Below are 12,918 nucleotides of genomic sequence, written 5' to 3' on the forward strand. Positions count from 1 at the left end.
AGCCCACAACAGACAAAATGACCAACGAGGTAGCTAAAAAAAATGTGGATGTCAAATATATACCTAAATTATATCAAAAATACAGCAACCCAATACGAGCAATAAAAAAGCAATAATTATGATAAAATATAAATACACTGCCCATTAAAAACTATAGTTGTCTCATCTAAGTACGGATAGCTCTCGATTTATCCCAATATGTCTGTCGCATTTCTTTTTAAACGTGTCAATCGTGTTAGAATTAACGCACCCCGGAGGTAAGCTATTCCATTTATTCTCAACCCTATTAGAGAAAAACTCACTTCGACACTACAGAATATAATTGTCCCTTACCAATCGATACTGATGGTTCCCTTGTCGAAGCAGTTGATTGACGATGTATATAGTCCATTTTATCCATCCCGTTGAAAATTTTAAGCTCTTCGATCATATCCCCCGAAGCCTGCTCTCTTCCAATGTAAACATTTTCAAAAAATCAAGTCTCTCTTCATAACTGGTCTCCAAAACTTAACGCCATACTTCAATCCAGGATAAACTAAGCCTCTGAAAAGTGGAAGAATCACTTTGGGAGAACGGGAAGAAACCGAGTATTCTGCGCTTTTTTAACTACCTACTGAATAATGTTCAGAAAACAGAAGACGCTCGTCAACGAGGATTCCTACATCGGTGATCCTAGTTGCATCCACAAAGACACCATCATCAAACTCGTAAGTGAAACATGGATTGTTCGAACCAAAATGAGTGACCAAAGGTCATGCTCCAAGCGTTACCCCATGCTGCAATCATATTCAAGTTCGCCTGAAGCATTAATTCCCGACCCTGTCCCTTTGGCTTCAATTCCCGATTTCTCCGTAAGCTTCACGTCATCTGCGAATTTGCTCACAATCCCATCGACCCTGATCGAGCTTATCGATAAAAAGTGAAAAAAGAATGGCACCGAGGACACTTCCTTGAAGGACTACTACTAAACCACACATGCACCTCGTCCATATTCCTCTGCGGAACCTCTAACGAATTGGTACATGCGGGAATGTGGGTGTACGTGTAGTGAAACCTGACGTGAAGTTTGTTTGTGTGTAATGCTTGTTATGTGTATTGCTGCCATCTGCCACCAGTTTTTCTAACTATGAGTGAAGTGTAATGATTGAATAATTTATCGTTGTAGGCCTGTTGCTCTTTGTGGCGAGACTTTTTAATGGGGAGATTCCTTGAAGAACTCCTGTGCAATCATAAAATTCCCCGTTCACCATAACCTGTTGTCACCCATCTCTCAACACTACGATTCTATCCGATTCAACAAGTTGCCCAAATCCCAATTCAACTTCCTTTTTACTATCCTTTATCGCTTTCTTCAACGCCCTTCTTTTTTCAGTAAATGATGACAGGTCACCTCCTCCTCGTTTGTATTTTCTGAATGCCCTTCTGTTTTCAAAATAAAGATTATGCACTTCATCCGTGAACCACAGAGTTTACGATGAACAAACCCACATTTTACGAACAAAGGGTATGAAATCATGCAAAACAGAGAAGTTTCTTTTGTTCTGAATGATCTCAATGATACCAATCGGTCTTTAAAAATTAATCCTAATCTTTCCCTCAAAAGTTCGAAGTTGGTTCTTCAAAAACAAGGAACAATTCTTTTGTTCTTCGGTTTATTCGCGGAGAAGCCACAAAAAAAGTTAACAACTCAATGATCACTAGAAGAAAAGTTGTCTCCAACCGAAACATGTTCAACAAGATCCTCGGAACTACTGAGAATCAAATCCGAAATAGAAGTACCCCCCGGTAGATTCTGATGAAAGAAATTAACGATCACCAACTTAAGAAAATCTCTCTCATATTGATCTCTAGCCAACAGGTTCTCCCAATCGATGCCCGGATAATTAAAATATTACTATCCTCTTATCTTTATACATGTACGAAATTTCTTCATGAAGCTTCGGGATGTAGTTCGGATCCCGATTCGGTAGGTTATAGCCAATGGCATATTTACAGAAGGGCTTAGCCCAGGGCGGCAAGTTCGGAGGGACGACAAATTTCAGGAATGATTTGCTAAGAAAATTAGTACATAATGGGAGAAGGATGGTAAAAAATTATAACCATGAATCCACCTCTGCCCAGAAAGCGAGAGACTAAGTCAGTGAGTGTGACATTGGCCTAGAGCGTGCGCAAGCATGTAACTATGTAAGTGACCAAAAGAGTATGCAAGCATGCGAGTGACGAAAAGAGTGTGCAACAAGGGCGTAGCGAGGGGGGGGGGGGACTTGGGGGTCTGCCCCCCCCCCCGAAATGTGAGAAAATTACCCAAAAAAGGGGAAAAGATGGCCAAATCCACTGTTCTGTCACTTTGGTCCCCCCCCCCCGAAATGAGAGTGGTCCCCCCCCCCCCGAACGAAATTTCTGGTTACGTCCCTGGTGTGCAAGCATATGAGTGACGGTGACCAAAAGAAGACACGGGCATATTTACAGGTGCAGGGGAAGGAACAAGCGTGTTATACTACTGAGCGCCGAATTCAAGGAATGATTAGCTAAGAAAAAAATAAGTACATAATGGGAGAAGGGCGGCAAACTTCACGTAGTCCACAGACATCAAAATCATAAATGCGCCTCTGGTTATAACAAACTCCTACAGTAAGGTTATGATGCTTTTTGTTTTGAAGCTCAACTCTCATAGTTTCAATATCACTTGTCTGTACGTTACACTCTCGAGCTTCAAACATGATTTCACGTAAATCAAGACTCCACCCGCTTTCCTATCAGATCTATTTTTGAAAAAGTATCGTATCCCGAGATGTGCAAGAATGATTCATAATGATTTTGTAATGGCTACAAGGTCTAGGCCTTCCACGGCTATCATAGTTTCTAAAAAATCTTTCTTATTGCCCAAGCTCCTGCCGTTAATTATTATACATTTTAATTTGCCTTGAGATTTATTTTCAATCCAGAAGCCATCCAAGTCAGAGGTGGGTAGTTCCCAAGGTTTCTAGAATGTATAGTAGTTCCCTGTCAATACTGCTATCAGTAACTATAACCCACATTCCCATCTACCATGTCTGGGAGTAAAAAACCTGACCTATATAAGCCTATCTTAAACCTCCCAGAACCTCCCTCTTATTCAGGAGAATCCCATCCCAACAAAGCCACCTATCAGTGAAACCAGAAAGCTCCAAAAACGTGGACCTAAGAGAGTAGCAAATGTCTTTCAGGCTTCAGTTGAAATAGTCCATTTGCTATCCATGCACACAGTCATAATCCATTCGCACTTAACATGCGATTCTGAAGAATTTTATGAATTTTGAACTTTTTAACCTTTCGATGATACAGTACATCGCTCTCTCTGAAATGAGCTAGATTACTTGGAACCCCCCCCCCCCCCACCGAACCTCTATGATTAAGAAATTGAGAGTATATAGAGCTGGAGCTAAATCAATAGTTTGTTTACATCACTCGGCGATGAAATTAAGTTTCATCGCCGAGTGATGTAAAAAACAAACTTACAAACAAACAAAGATTTAGTGATAATATCACTAAATCTTCCTTTTCCGACCAGAGAATATGAACAGGGTGTTTTTTCTTAATTCAAATATTCGGAAGACGAGCGAACAAACACCTCTTTCTTATGAGAATACACTCGACCAGTATTTTCAGCAACGTGCGAACATATACAAAACTGGGAGCAGAGCCGTCTTTACAGGGGAACTAAGTGGGATATGAGGGCTCAGGGCGGCAAATTTGAAGAATGAATGGCCAAGAAAATGAGAGTAGAATGGGAGAAGGGAGTGGGGAGCGAAACCATATATATATAAATACGCCTCTGCCTAAAGAGCAAGAGACCAGGTCAGTGAGCGACTAAAAGAGTGACCTAGAACCGAGGCGTCGGAAGTGCTTCAGACCTGTGTGGGTGCTCAACTTTGCCTTTATATATATGAGATTTTGATTTCTTAATCAATTCTGTGGATGAAATTCTTTGCGCTTCGCCCCCCCCCCAAGCCTTTTATGCTTTTCAAAGGGCGATTCTGCGTTCGCCCGATTGGAATTGCTCTCGAGATACATACATAGTGATCATTCTACCACCGTCTGATACTGCTGTAGTGAGCTTTGCTATTTAAGCACGGAGATAATTTTTCACGTGATCACAGACTGAACACTATATTTTTAGCTTGTATTTTCATCTCAGTTTTGAGCATTAATTAGCAGAGTGGCATAGATAGGTAATAGATAGTAAAGATGAAGAATATCTCATATTTTCGAAAAGGGTGGCTGGTGACGTGATCATCATTGAACTCTTCCCTCCCTCCCCCCCCCCCGTCATAAAAAAAAGTAAGCAAATCTGAGACTCCCGCCCCCCTCGATGCTGACGTTTGAATATAGCCCCTTATTTATATTACTCGCATACGGGACATTAATGTATGTAATTATGTACGGGACATGCCGTAAGGTTTTGAGGACCAATTCCTACATAGGCACATAGACTTGGTGGAGGGCGCCCTCTACCAAGTCTATGTCTCTCGAGTAAGCCTATAAGCCCCAGTAGCACACCGATATAGAACGACGTATAGATTTCGATACCGTCCGACGTAGAAATGGCATACATTTGTCGACGTAGTTCGTCAGAAAATCCGGAGAAATTCGGATTATTTCAAAAGAGACTAATTACCGTACAAGATATTCTCCTCCGAAACCAAATGAAAGTAAAAATATTTTAGAGGGGGAAAAAAAGTAGTAGTTTGGCGTTTATTGAGTGAATACATTTTTACTATATCGTTCGTTATCGGACACGTAGAAAATTTTCGACTTTTTTCCGACGTTCGATATTCATTCGATATTGGACCGGGGTCTGTACAATATTTTAACGATATCGTCGTGCTGCTGGAGTGGGGAAGTGCATAGAAGAGCTGCGCGTGTGCTCTTATTGGTACCAGGGCCGTCTTAAGGGCATCATGGGCCCCCGGGCTAAGTGATTTTCTGAGGCCCTGCCTGGCCAACTTTCGAAAATTTTAACCGTTTCTCGTTTTTGTGAGGTCCCTTTTCTCTTGAGGCCCCCGGGCCGTGCTCGGGTGGGCCCATGCGTTAAGACGGCACTAATTGGTACACAAGGCTTGAGCTATTTAAAACTTTTAGTGGGATGGATAGGATGAGTTAATTTGTCATCCAATCAACTGCTTCGACAAGGGGTCTCTAATAGGGTTGTGAATGAATTGAATAGCTTACCTCCGGGGTAGTGAATTCTAACACAATTGGCATGTTTATAAAGAAATGCGATAGACCTAGTGGGATGAATCGAGAAGCTAAAGCTTAGATAATAAGACAACCATATAATCTTTTTATCGGCAGTGTATTATATAGTAGGTATTACTTATTGGTCTTTTTCTTTCGTTGATGTATGCTTTATATTAGGTTTCTGTATTTTGGTTATATTTGACATCCATGTTTTCCATAGTCACCTCGTGGGCCAATTTACCCGATGTGTTTGTATTCGTGTAGCCCATACATACGCAGCAAAATTGTTTTGCTTACGCGTCCGTAAAATGCCTCAAGTTCGGCAGATTCTTTCTAATGAAGCTGGATTTGTGTGTTAAAATGAGCAGCGTACGCGCGCACGTGGAATGAATCAGGAAGCAGCTGGAAAAATCCTACTGACCAGCACTGATTGTAAATAGTAATGAAAGCGATAGTCATCGCACACTCACTCTCACTCGCTGCTGCTTCAAAAAAACGCTACAGATGCGACGTCGATAAGAGTTAGCCCGTAGCGAAAAATGAGTCTGTAATTACGTTTCAGGTCCTTGTTACCGACACCAGGGAATGTTGAACCGCGTACATCGAACCTACCTGGCTGTCAAGTCAAGTATAGCCGGGGAAGGGAGGAAGGAAAGAATCCCATCTCCTCTCCTCCGCGCCGTGATGTGAGAAGAGGCGCAGCAGAGCGCCACAGTAGAACACAAAACATCCGCCGAGGGCGCATCTGCTCTGGAGCGGGAGCAGAACCAACGAAAAAGCTGTCGATCCGCGTCTTCTTCCTTTTCTTTTTGTGGAATTTTTGTTCGTTTTCTCTGGATGGAAGAATAGTGCGAAACGATTATGCCGATGCTGCAAAGATCGGTCGGAAAAATATCCACAATTATGGGAATCGCACCGATTCGACTCGATTCGCGAGTATTATGATTGCACAGTGGTGTTGTTTGATGGTCGGCGCATTCTTCTCTGTGGTACATCGCGATCTGCTCAGGTATCAGTACTTGGGACGAGACGCGCTTTTCGCAGGTAGAAATCATCCCGGAAAAGGGAGCAAAAATCGTATTAATTTGGCTATTTCGTATTGCGAGGAATAATGCGAACTCGATGAGCTGCGAATCGGTTTAAAACTACCGAAACGACATCAAACGTCTTCTCCATTGAAGGATTTCTCTGGCGTGATCGATTCGTGCGGGATCTTCTCTTTTTCTTTTATTTATTTATTTTTATTATTATAATTGAATGCCTTGTGAGATCATCTCGGTTTGTTTTGAAAGATATGCTGCTAGACGGTAAGTTTGTGTTTCGATTTCCCCCCCCCCCCCATTTTATTTAGGGTATTATTTTTCTATTTAGGGGCGAATTGATGCGTATAATTTTCGACAGTTTATCAGATCGTGTTTTATGTACTGTAACGTAGGAAAGTTCATTGCTTTCTCGAAAGGGGGTGTGGTAGATGATTTCGGCTATGGCCGTTTCTGTTATGCGTTTATATTGTGTTAAATGTTTCTAAATTGTTAGAGTTCGCAGATTGTTTTGTATCGAAATTCACATTTCTGTGATGTCCTCTTCTTCCTTCTCCACATCGATTTCTTCGGAAATCTTCGGAAATTCGTGCCCGTGTACGAGTGCATGCACCACCGGTTTTATTTATGGTTGTTTTTGCTTGAGTGAGGAAAATTAAGAATAAATTGTGTGCGTGTAGAAATGACGCGGAAATTACGACGGATGCACTCGCAAATCCAAACAGAATGTTTTATGTGAAATTTTCGCGGAAACATTGTTTGGTTTGAAAAATGTTCGAATCTCTGACAGCTATTTGAAAATATAATAATGTTATGTAAACTAATTCTTTTCTTTTTTTTTTTGATGAAAGACGGTTGAGGGATTTCGAAACTCTTTTTGAACAGGACACTTGGATTTTACTTTCAGAAGTGTCTAAAATTGTCTTAAACTGCACAAAACCTCAAAAGCTAAGTGTACAGACTCGTTTTTAAACCTGCAATTGTTTTTTTAAAAATGATATATAGGGTTGACAAGTTTTTGCCATTGTGTAAATGACCATGTTTTTAGCAACTAAGCTGCTAAAAACCACTTGGCAAAAATTGTTTTGCCATATTTTTGCGCATGAATAAAATTGCTAGAATTTAAAATTTGAAACTTATACTTTTATGGAACAAGTTCAGAGGTTGAACTTGTCTTAACTAACAAAGGTGCAATATTCTAAACTGGAATTTTTCCTGGTAATCCGCTATTTTTCTTATGATCAGACAAAAGGAGGTTTGGGATAAATATGAATAAAAACTGCCAAGAATTGTTTGTAAACAAGTTCATAATCACGCACTTGTTTTTTTCTTAACCCATTTTTGACTCCTCTTACAATTCGTGACAAAATTGTGACCAATTTTTTTTACATACAATGACTGATTACTGGAATAACATGTTTTTGAAGTTTCAAAAAATTAGACATCAATTTACCATGTTTTTCCTTGTAATTAATGTAAATTTCCAATTAATTATGGTTCTAATTAATGTAAATTAATTATCTTATAGTTTAACAAAAATAATTAAAAATCTTAATTTTGGAAAACCTCATGACCAAAAAAAAAACTTTGGGGGATAATATATTTTTAAAACATGTTCGTGGTCAGGAAAAAAAAATTTCATTTTGAAAAATCAAATTTTATTGTAAACAAATTTTAAAAAATACTATGACACTCATTGAACCTCTTAGTTCCCTCCCAAAAAATTTTTAATTTATTACAAAAATTTGAATGAAAAGTATTTGAAAAAAAATTTTAAAAAAAACCATTTCGCAAATGTATCGTCAGTCAAAAATTGGTTAATGAAACATCTACTAACACAGGAGTTCAATGAATATAGAGCAGTTGTTTCTACCTAAGCATTAACCTTAGGACCCCCACCTGTTCCTGGTGAAACATAGAAGGAACCAAGGACCAATGCCACAGCTGCATATATTTCCATTTAAATTTCTTTACTCTAAAACATGCTGCAGACAATCTTTTAAAGCCAACTAATATAGATGTAGAAAGAAGAAATAGTTTTCAAAGGTTGTATCACACAGAAATGAGGGTGTGGGAAATTCTCGCGCATTTTATTAGCTTTGATAAAGTCAGCGAAATTAGTGCTAGTTGCATTTTTAAGTAGTGATCTTAATCATTGACTGAGCGCACACACAGTAACTTTTTGTAAAGACTTTTGTTTAGAAGTTAATTTTTTGTTTTGAATCTTTCTAACTAAAAGAGTGAAGATCACACAATAGCTTTCTATTCTAAACTGATGCAAAGAAAATTAGATAATGTGATAAATGTATTTCTAAGGATTAAAAAGAGATGACAAAATCTTTTCAAAGTGCCAGAAATGTAGCCCATATAGGCTTACAAGGCAACAGAGCTGCTATAGCCAAGATGAAAGTAAGAAGCACATGGCTTACAACATTAAACTGAGTAGGTATTTGATATTTTTCAAATATTAAAATAATTTCCGTTCTGCTTGAGTTGATGATCAATGACAACTAAAATTCAAATTTTCCATCTCGTAAGAAATGTTTTGTACAGCAAATTATATATACAAAAGGTCGACTGATATTGAAAAACGAGTGATACACCTCTTCAATAATATTAATAAGAAGATGAAAAAACATACTAGAAACAGTATCTGTTAAAATTTTTGTTCCAACACTTAATAGTGTCATAACTAGGGTTACCATCCATCTTCTTTTAGGAGGACACTTTTTTATGTCATTTCAAGCATACTCCAACATTTTATAAAATTCATCCTTTTGTCCTTTTCAGGTTTTTGTAATCACTTTCTTTTTTTTTTCAGGGAAATTTTTGCTCACTTTGAGAAACATATCTCTTCACTGGCATGAGTGCTTGTGTGTGATTGTTTTTTCTCACATATTTTTACCCACTTTGAATAACACCCTCGAAATAACCACTGGGGCAGTCCAATGGTTAGGGAGCAGGTCTGGGCTCGAATCCCAGTTTATAAAATCCAATTTATAAAAATTAGGCATGAATGTCTACTAACACTAACAAATTTCCTGGACAGATCTTACGGGTCTCTTGGGAATTCGTGAAGCTCACATAAAAAAAAAATTTCGAACGAATCCAAGTTGCCTCCAACAGGGCAGATGTTATTCTAATCAGGGTTGGTAGATTTTTGACACATGGCAGTTTTTGACGGTTTAAACTGTCATGTCAAAAAACCTTTGTCAAAAACCTCAAATATTGCTTTTCAATATAAAAGTTCCTATTGGAAATGCACACGTTAATTGCATGTAATGTTTAAAGTGACTGTTATACAAAGAATCAATATTTAATATGATTACAAAATAATTTTCTGCTCCCTACAGAATTATATTGGACAAAATATATATGGTTTTTTTTAAATATAAAATATACAATTTGAATAAAGCATAGCATAAACACTGAAGGGAAAACTATGGAATGATTTGACATTCTCTGATTCAAGATGATTCTTGAGCTTCCAAAATTTCTTCAACTGCTTATTATATGTGCTATGATTATATAAACCATCTGCTGTACTCTTTTTACAACAGATAAGTGTTTAAAAAGTTTATTATATCATATGTGTAATGTTGATTTCTGTTATTATTAAATTATCTAGATTATCACTTATTGTGCATAACATCGAAATATATCTAGTGATCAAAATACTAAATTTTAGAACTAAAATGTCATTTAATTTGGCAATGCTAGCTTGTACATGATGCTTAAGAAACTCCTAACTTATTCTTAGTCAAACTTAGTTTTATTCTTACTTCTGCACTATGATATGGTATATTTACTAGCATTTATAATGGTTTTCCAATTGAAGCTGTATTTGATTTTAAATGTGCAAAACAAATGCTTTGGGTATCAAGTCCTGTTGGCTCTGCTTTGGTTGAAAATACTCTTTAAAGCTCTGTGAATTTCTACACCCTGGGCTCTAAGAAATTTTTAGATGAAAATAAATGAGTTTAATTAGTGTATTAACAGATTCTGTGTGAGAATTTTTACATGAAAATAAAATTTGGGGCTGATCAGAAAATTTTAATTATCAAAATAGATCCTCAGTAATTATAATTCCTAATATAAAACCCTTTAATCTACATAAAAGTAAGTGTTTTTTTATTTAGCATATCTATCAGATTAAAAAAACTATTTGACAATAAGTTTTTTTACTGTTTTAATACTGATTTATAGTTTCTGAAATCTAAAACCTAACTCAGTGATGCCCCTATCGTACATATTTTCAATAAGCAGCTCTATTCCACTTAGCAAATTGAACACAGGTAATCAGTAGCTTAGATAAAATGAATCACAAAATTATATTTTATATGCTCTAGACTTTTATGTTGAAAAACTCAAAATTGCAAATTATAATTAATATTTTGTTTAAATTATTGTAATAAATTAGTGTTTAAAAATAAAATATTGTAATATGCAAAAAAGTAAGTTTTTCATCATGTTATATACCTGTTGCATTCAAAAAATTATCAAAAAGCATTCATTTAGGTTTTCGACAGTTTTTGATGGTTTAAACCAGTTTTTGGCAGTTTAAAGCTGTTTTTGATGCTTGTCATGTCAGAAACCTAACCCTGATTCTAACCATGGCCCAGCTTTCTCCAAGATAACATGAAAAAGATGGTTGAAAAAACAGCTCCGGAAGAAGAAAACCGTAATTTACATTTTAAGAATACTGTTGTTTGTTCACCAACAGCAGATGTTGTGTACTGAAGTGGGAGGGATTTGCCTATTCCATTCAGAAATATAGAAAATAGCATGCAAACAATGCACAATGCTGATTCCTTTGGCAAAAGAAGAAAAAAACCTCTCAAAAGATAAAAAAAAAACTTCTGTGGTTATAGAAAGAAAATTCCCTCCTTGCTCCAGGAGAAGTAGTAAAACTGACCAGGAGGTGGGCGCAATTCATTAAAAGCAAGACGTGACAGAGCTTTTTTTTCTGTTAACTCATAATGTCTATGCTAGGCATATAAATCAAAATGTCAAGATATTTCAAGTCCAAGACTATTGTAAGCTTTTTGGTCATCATCATCCTGCTCCTTTTTCCACCTTGTCTGAAATTCTGAAGGAAAAAATATTAGCCAATGAACCATAGGCAGTCTGGGGGGCATGATGATGATGATGTCAATTCATATGTACATATATACATTAGATCAGTCGACTCCACCTTTGATGCTAGGCCCCCCCCCCCCGTATCTCCACCCATGCAATGAACGGCAATGTTATATAATCTCAATTATGCATAACCACTAATCGTTTCTGTAAGTTTGATACATTTTTCTACATTTGCCACTTTCACTGGTAATTTTGCATAATGCCCAATTGAAGTTGGTAAGTATGAAGTATGGATGAATATGGATGAAATCATGCAAAATATGTCTTAAATTCAACCGCTCATGGGTTTCTCCTGTAGGTGATGGGGGCCTTACACATATTTTGTCGTAAAAACTAAATTACTGTACATTAACGTGTAAAAAATTTGGAAAAACGTTTAAAAGATATATAATAATCCATATCTATAATAAACCATGTATAAAAAAAACCTCTCCTATATATTTTAGGAGACAATTTTTGGCAAAAGGGTTCCTTACGTTAAGATACAATAAATGAAAATGCGTTATGTGAATGAAAAGCGTATCAATTATTGTCAGCATTGTAATGTTATCTATCTTCACATTTGTTAACATAAGCAACATCACTGTTCGAATCCATCATCTTAGACTGAAATTTGAGCAAAATTTCCAGTAAACTTAAATAATTTATTGACGATTTATCATATTTACCAATATGAACTGGGAATTACACATAATCACTGGTAAATGTGAAAATCCAAAATTTATTAAACTCACAAGAATGGTTGGTGATTATAAATAATAGCCAGATTTATCTAATTTCTTAACATAGTATAGTGGTTCTATTTTAATTGGGGAAAATTATTGTGGTAGTTGGTTTATTTTTTTTGGAAGAAAAGGTGGCATTATCTGTTGTGAAGATGACGTCATGAATGTTGCGCACGCAGGCATTCACCTCATCCTCCTTTCTCAGTTTTCAAATCTGGTAACCCTAGTCATAATATTCACAATGTAATATGTATTTTCAACCATTTTCCTATTTTTTTAAAATATGAAATGAAAAGTGATAGTTTCTTTATATATATATATCCTCGCGTATTTCCAAGAGATATCTGTAAGTTCTGCTCAAAGAATTTTTGGTAATTCAGTTCTAAAAAAACATCCGCTCACACAGGTAAAAAAAAATATCTGAAGCCATCTTATATAGTAGATCTTCAAAGTGCCCAAAACTAAAAACCCCAGTGACAAAATATGCTTTCCCTAAGAACTACTAGTAATACTTGAAAGGTTTCGCAAACAAATTGAAAACAGTCTGAATCAGAAATCTGTCAGAAAATCCTAAAACTGTCTGAAAGTGTGATTTTGTCTTTGACTTTTGTGTTTTGTTAGCCTTTTTGTCAAGTTGATGCAGGGCCGTCTTAAGGCATGGGCCCACCCGTGCAGGGCCGGGTGCCTCAAGAGAAAGGGGGGCCTCACAAAAATGGGATCTGGTTGAGATTTTCGAAAATTTGCCTGGTAGGGCCTCAGAAAAATCATTTGGCCCAGGGGCCCATGATGTT

The 12,918-nt window shown here is 36.9% G+C and overlaps 1 protein-coding gene across 2 annotated transcripts in view; it reads left to right on the forward strand.

The window, feature by feature from the left end:
• Positions 1 to 5,846: 5,846 nt before the first annotated feature.
• The window catches only part of LOC149081172 (protein turtle-like), a 60,099-nt gene continuing 53,027 nt past the window's right edge, over positions 5,847 to 12,918 (forward strand). The window contains exon 1 of one of the 2 annotated variants that reach the window (XM_089237954.1): positions 5,847 to 6,527. The gene's annotated coding sequence lies outside the window, so the exon portion shown is untranslated. The remainder of the gene's footprint in view (positions 6,528 to 12,918) is intronic. The other variant, XM_089237955.1, reaches the window with a different exon arrangement.

This window comes from Pholcus phalangioides, unplaced genomic scaffold (assembly GCF_987345545.1).
Source record: "Pholcus phalangioides strain wild (caught in Gottingen) unplaced genomic scaffold, Ppha-v1.0 ptg000010l_1, whole genome shotgun sequence".
NCBI classification, from domain to species: Eukaryota; Metazoa; Arthropoda; class Arachnida; order Araneae; family Pholcidae; genus Pholcus; species Pholcus phalangioides.